We start from the raw sequence: 8167 nt of genomic DNA, 5'->3' as shown, positions 1-8167 counted from the left end.
TATATATATATATATCTTTCGCCATGATTGATCACTAGCCACTAAGTCTTTTAAAATTTTCTCTCTCTGTTTATTTTCTCATGTTCTTTTCTGTTAAAGAGCGTAGGCTCGAAACGTAAAAGACTTTATCACTTCTCAAGCTTTAAACTAATACACCTGTTTGTTGTTTACATTTACACACTCATCTTTATCTTTTGTTTTATCTATTTTTTGCAAATTCCAACTATATATATATATATACTGGGATTAGCATTGAGTTAACTCAATGCTAATCCCTGTATATTTATGATGATAAATGGTTTTACCGATAAAGGTTTTTTCATACTGAACTACTTGGCAAAATTGTTAACTATTAATTCTATTACTAATTGACGATTCCCTGCCCTTATTCTTGTATATATATATATATATATATATATATATATATATATATATATATATATATATATATATATATATATATATATATATATATATGTATATATATATATATATGATTGACCGTTGACTGAACACTATTCAATTTTTTTTCTCCGTGTTTTTCTCCTTGTCTCCGTATTCTTTCTGTTGAAGAGCGTAGCTCGAAACGTCAAAGACTTTCCGTATTCCCGAGCGTCATACTAATATATACTTTTGTTATTTACACCACCTGTCCTCGTCTGTTGTTATTTTTTGTATATTCCCCCCCATGTATATATATATATATATATATATATATATATATATATATATATATATATATATATATATATATATATATATACATATATATATATATGTATGCGTGTGTCTGTATATATGTATACACACACACACACAAATGCACATGCACAAATACACGCACACACACACACACACACACACACACACACACACATACACACAAAAGCGATTTCTCAAGTTCACCAAACAACATTTGACATTGTTTCTGTTATCTACTTCCCAAAGATAAAACTTTGTATATATTTGTTATGAACACACTCCTCCTTGACGGGAAGATTTCATATAAATGAAACAAAAACAAAAAAAAAAACATGCACACGAATATACATATAAATATATATAAATTGTAAATCCAAAAAATAACAACAAAACTACAAAGGATTCCGCGGTACACGTGTTTCAAGCTTTATATGTGTATAATTTACAATATAAAGCTATCCTCAGCCGCAAAATTATTTCTCTCCCAGGAAATTATACCACATCGGCGTTAAAGTAGGAAGAAAGGTGTGATGTAAGAGGTGAAGATCCTTTCGGTATTCTGTATAGTACTATACCTGGCAAGGTATGGACGGTTTTCGGAGGACCGGAGAGATTATGTGTGGGTGGAGAATTATACGAGGTATAGTACTATACAGAATACCGAAAGGATCTTCACCTCTTACATCACACCTTTCTTCTTACTTTAACGCCGATGTGGTATAATTTCCTGGGAGAGAAATAATTTTGCGGCTGAGGATAGCTTTGTATTGTAAATTATACACATATAAAGCTTGAAACACGTGTACCGCGGAATCCTTTGTAGTTTTGTTGTTATTTTTTGGATTTACAATTTATTCTTTCACCGCAACCACTAGCTGGCATACACAGGTGCTTACAATTGTCAAGTATTACCTCTAAATTTTAATTTACCTTATAAATATATATATATATATATATATATATATATATATATATATATATATATATATATATATATATATATGCACACACACACGCACATACAGACACACACGCACATACAGACACACACACACACAAACACATATATACTGGTTTCAAATTTTGGCACAAAGCCAGCAATTTTGGGGTTGGGGGAAAGTCGATTATATCGACTGCAGTGTTCAACTGGTACTTTTTTTTTTCTTATCCACCCTTGAAAGGATGAAAACAAAGTCGGAATTTGAACTCAGAACGCAAATTCTGCTAAGCATTTGGCCCGGCGTGCTAACGGTTTTGGTAGCTCACCTTATATATATGTGTGTATGTGTGTGTGTATGTTTGTGTGTGTGTGTGTGCGCGTGTATATATATATATATGTGTGTGTGTGTGTGTATGTATGTGTGTGTATGTGTAAATGTGTGTGTACACATATATATATATATATATATATATATACATTTATATATATAGTTGTATATATATATATATGTATTTATGTATATATATATATATATATATATATATATATATATATATATATATATATAGAGAGAGAGAGAGAGAGAGATTTGTATATATTAATAAACGAATGACTAAAAACTAAAAGTTACATAATCACTTTCATTAAGCTTATAACTGTTCCAGCAATAAGGAAGCTTGCACGTAAATCTCAGATAAACAAACACTTCATTGAATTGACTCTGCGAAGGGTGTATGCTTTCTCAAAGTCAATTGAAAAGAGTATTTGTTTACTCAGGAAAACGTTCAAATGTATAGTTGCGTCCATATAGACACACTTACAGCATAATACACTCGGGTAGACGTCTGGATAAATTGCGAGAGATAAGTTTATGCTGGAAGTCAATATACTCTTACCGTGTTTAAACAATTGGTAATTGGAATCGCTTCGGCTAAGTGGTGGAATCCTTTTACACACATACACACACACGCATTTATATATAATCAAGACATCATAAAGAAGAATGTATAATTATACGTCTTCAGAATATATTTATTAAAGTATTATTTTCATCGAATTCCAATCCGACCCGTATTGTTGCTGGATAAGTGTCCCAGCGTCTTTTGGTGTTGCAGTTATGTGCATTTAGTTGATTTAAAATAAATGAACTGCAGTACATATTCATCCAAAAGTAGATATTTCTATGCATCTTTGATCAAGGAGTTACCCATGCGGGTGGGTGAAGCGAGTGCTTATTTAAATTGGTCTAAGGCGGATGACAGTATCAACTATTGCTACCTGGCTGCGTTGCTGTCTTCAGCTGAATCGACTTCATTGCTACCTTCAGGGTTTGGATTGCTAGAATGAAAATGATTTTTGTTTAGAAGTCAAACTAAATGGTTTAGTCGGCTAAAGAAGCTTCTTCTAACTTATGTAAGTTCTGGTGCTTGGGCCTTCGTTGCAGAAAGCTAAACTGCTCGAACTCTGAATTAAAAGGGCTGTGTTTGCATGAGAGAGTGACATCATGATCAAAGTGTCGGATACGTCACAAATCGAATCGTGTGCGCCATTTTGAAAGAGAATCAAAAAGTAAAGGGGAAACGTATCAGCGGGCTTGAAACTCGGTTCCTGAAGAGACAATAGGATAACGGCTTATGTCACAGAAACGATGTTTGGTTTAGGTGCTCGGCAGCACCGTCACGTGACTTTTAGAGGTCTCCTGCAACATTTTGTTTCGAAGCCCCATCTCTTCAATCAAAATTCATAATCTACACAGCCTTTATTCATAGCTATATTTTACCTTATTCTATCTGAAGTTCAATATTTCACGTTATCCTAAAGACCATATTTAAAAGTACAAGTTAAATTTATTTATGTCTATTAAAAATTTCAATAAGTAAAACTTCCAGATATGAATAAAAGAGCACTTTTATAATCGAAGCAACTTTCAACCACAAACATGGGGCACTTTTCGCTTTGCGAAATCATCGGCCATTTTAGAATAATCAAATTGAGTTTTAGAATTGGTTAGCATGTAAGGAAACAGATCATACAAGTTCATGACTAATAGATGTCATAGACAATCTACAAAGTCTTGTACACGTTTGTGGTACAATGTAATATTTTTACATGAACTTTTGCAGGTACAATGTATTCCCAATGTATTTCTTGAAATTTTCAGTTAACATAAATGGTTTAATTCTTATTCAACATCTTAACCAAAGTAAATAGATGACTCATCTACGTACTTTGATCTTAACATGGGGCCCCTCAACTGCGGAGGCCCCCTGCGACCGCAGGGGTTGCAGGGGGCTTAGCGACGGCCCTAGTGCTTGGATGTTCTTCAGAACAAACCTTCATGTATATCAAAACTGAGAAAGGATCACGAGCAGATTGATCAGTCTTACCTAGAAATGGGCTGAATAAAAATATCTCCGAAAGTTTGAGAAGAATTAGTTAACGTCTACATTACGTCAATATTACACAACAATCATCTCCACAAAGTAGCTTTGACACAGAAAATATCCCGTTAGATTGCAGCGTATGCTGTTTCGCTGCACATGGTACCAAGAGTTTTTGCATTTAAGGGGGTCCAATTGTACCGATCTCTCATTACAGTAGGATTTAGAGTTGCTGGATTTATGATGCACAGGCACGCTCTAAGGCTGACGCATCTGTAGAGATTAATATGACGATGGCGAAGAGGAAGGATGAAGAAGAAGAAAAGAAATAAAGAAAGAAAGGAAAAGGGGAGATGGAAGGAAAATGAAGAAGAAAAAAGTTTTTTCCCGCGCTTCTTTATGTTCTGAGTTCAAATCCTGTCGAAGGCGATTTTGCCTTTCATTCTTTCAGGTAAAATATAAACCATCAAGTAATGGGGTTCAATGTACCACAATCAGAAAGAATTACTATTATTTGTATTAGTAGTATTAACCGTAGTGGTACTAGTAGTAGTAATAATCATAGTAGTAGTAGTAGTGGTGGTGATGGTGGTGGTGGTGGTCTTAAGGTAGTTGATAACTGTGAAAGGGAAGAGTTGAAGGTTACGAACGAGGTTAAAGATTGTGTGATGGTATTGGCGGACGGTGGACAGTGGTTGTGGCAGTGGTAGTGATGCTCGGAGAGAATCTGAACGAGATAGATGCTGTTGTGAAAAGAGAGGAAGCAAAAGAACTCTATGGTGTGTGCTTTTAAGGGGATGTCTCTGATGGTGGCAGCAGCACTAATATTTGCAACAAAGATAAAAAGAAATAGGATCTAACACCGCCGTTAAACACAACGCGCCCACGGAGCTAATAGAAACTGTAGCGTATGTATGACACGTAGGCGGGTCGAGTGAAGAACGTCACCCCAAACAAAGTTTTTTTTTAAAATTCACAAATTCACGAAATTGTTTCTTTCATCTTGGAAGTTGCTAAAACAAGTTTTGCTGCATCAAATAACTGTGAACATTGATATCCACTCTACAGAAATGCTAGCTTCTTTCTGGAGATGACCCAATTCGCTCTCCCTTTCACGTATTCTCTCTCCCTCCCGCTTTCTGTCTCTCATTTCCTCTTTCTTTCTCGCTTTCTCTTGCATGCAAAATCTCTTCTCTCTTTAATATACAATACCCCAACACGTGTGTACGTACGTATGTGTATCTATCTGTCTATCTATCTATCTATCTATCTATCTATCTATCTATCTATCTATCTATCTATTATAGTATATCTTATGTAACATATATATGTATGCATTTTGATCGAATCCCTTACGAGTTAACACGGGGTCTCCTAACGACTATGTAAACTTAATATAATCAAGGTATCATTGACCAAAAGAGTAGCTTTCGTTTATATAATTCACTACTTCCGAGGTTCTGCTGGCTATGAAACATATGTAGCCTGGATTTTATCTACCCCATTCCCTAATTTTTGAATATATATATATATATAGGTGCAGGTATGTATGTATGTGTGTAATAAATATATGTATGTGTGTAAATTTATAATGGCTGAAAACATATTTTGACGTTTCATGCTTATTTTACCGGTTGATTTTTGCCGAACCATTAAGTCAAGTGGACTTAGAAAAATTAAATAACATCGTTTGTGAAAAACGAGGACAAACACAAAACCGCGCACACACGGCTATGTACATATATTAGTCAACGAACACAAAAGGTAAAACGCGGCAAAGAATAGCTTTAACAATAATTGTTTGTATTACTTGAATGTTTAAAAAGAAGGGAATCAGTTTTGACGTTTCGGATGTTAGACTTTCATTAGAAGAAAGATGTAAAAGTAAAATATAAAAGAATGAGAAAAGGTGATTAAAGAAAAAAGTGAGAATGGAGAAAGAGTTTAGGGGCGCGATGGGAATGAGGTTCTATGGAGAAAAGGAGGAAGAGGGGCAGTGTGTGCATGTGTAGGAAGGTATCCGTGTATATAGATGGAGATAGAAAGGGTGTATTGATGTAGTGTGTGTGAGGTTTCTTGGGGTGTGCGTCAGTGTTTGGAGGTGTTAAAATATGGGTGTGTAGTGCCAGGAGATGGGGGAGTGAGAGGATGACGTGTAAGTGTAATTGTATTGTACTTGGGAGGTAGACGCGGAGGGAAGCAGGACGTAGATATTAGCGCTTGGCTAGCGTATAGATTCCTTCTATTAAATACACTCATAAAGCATTGCTCGGTCAGAGGTATTGCACAATAAGACACTTGCCCAGAATGTCGCGCCGTGGGATCAAATCTGGAACCACATATCGCCACGTAAACTGATACTTTGGCATACGATAGTTTGACCAAAAGAACCGGCTACTGCAAGCAAAAATAAATATTGACAAAAAGAGCATTTTGCCAAATTTGGACATAGGACAGTTTACCATAAGAGCAACTAGATATATATATATATATATATATATACGACGGACTTCTTTCAGTTTCTGTCTACGAAATGCACTTACAAAGCTTCAGTTGGTTCGAGGCTATAGTGGAAGACACTTGCCCAAGATGTCGCGCAGAAGGAAAATATTCTATATAGACTCCCAAGGGTCATATGAGCCCCGGTTGAGGACCGTTGGTCTAAGCGCTCCAAAGCGGTGCCTCAGCGTGTCCAGAATCCAATGTCTAAAACAAATTGTGCAAAAAAAAAAAAAACGGATATGAATAACTTAATTCGCATAATTTTTAGTACAAGTACATGTTTACTCATTGATAGTATTAGTATTAGTATTATAATGTAAGTATATCTTTAAACGACAATGAGTCATGTAACAGTGAAGTGTGCTGTTGAGGATGCGTGGGAGGTGTATTTAGTGAGCCGATACGTAAACAGTCCTGTATGAAGTGTACCTTTAAATTCGGTTTATGTACAATATTTCACAGAAGCACTGCGTGCATGTGAACGGGCGTGGGTGTATAAACATTCGTATATAAAGTCTGTATGTGAGTGTAGATATGTGTGTGTATACATTCATACATACATACATACATACATACATACATACATACATACACACACACATATATATATATATATATATATATATATATATATATATATATATATATAAACAAATAGTAAATGAGTATATGCATATATACGTACAGGTATGTGCATACCGACATCCACCTGTATGTATAGGTGCATATCTGGGTACAGGACATTGCAAACAAACGTAGACGAGAACACACGAGCCACATAGAGAACATCTCCTTCATCAGCCACCCACGTTTTAACACCGGCGTTTCGACGAGCTTGGGCAGGACGCATCGCTAAAACGGCTCGTCCCATGGATCGCAGATTAAATTTGTATACGCAAATTAAATCTAGCCATGGAGGAATGTAGTGGCGGACAAAAACAAGACAGGAAAACAAACAGAAAAGGCTTTACGGCCAGACGAGAAAAATTATGTGTGTAAGAACGCGATGAGGCACGGACCCGAGAGGGACAAAGTGGTGCGTGCGTTGCTTGGCGAAAGCCAAGGAAGGAAAGGATTATTGACCGGAAGCATGTGACCATGCCGGTGTAAAGGGAAGAGAGAGAAACAGAGGGAGGAAGTAGAAGAATAGGTGAGCAACGAGAGGAAAAACGAGGGGGAAAAAGAGATACGTAGTAGTAACAGAGGAAGAACGAGAGGGGTAAAGCGAGATACGTAGTAGTACAGAGGAAGAACGAGGGGGGGGGGAAGGAAAGAGAAAGAGATAGAGTAGCGTCGGAGGATATGAGTTACGAAAACTACATACATATACATATATATATATATATTTTATTAGGTGTTTGTTATGGCCGGTGAGAGAGCGACTATTGGTTACGTACCTATAAGGCCCTTAATGGTGCGAAACCAATGACCACTCTTCGACCAGCCATAACAAATAAATTCTAAGTATTACTTACAGCGCTAATGTTTTAAAGTGTGCGTCTTTTTAGATATATAAACCACCCATCGATACACACACACACACACGCACACACACACACGCATGCACATACTCACACAGAATTCAAATAACATATTTTGTCCGTATTTATGTATATTTGAATATATTTATGTGTGTGTATGA

This window comes from Octopus bimaculoides, chromosome 5 (assembly GCF_046866305.1).
Source record: "Octopus bimaculoides isolate indiv1 chromosome 5, ASM4686630v1, whole genome shotgun sequence".
Lineage (NCBI taxonomy): Eukaryota > Metazoa > Mollusca > Cephalopoda > Octopoda > Octopodidae > Octopus > Octopus bimaculoides.
The sequence above is the reverse complement of the archived record's forward strand: the minus strand, read 5'-3'. Positions refer to the sequence as shown.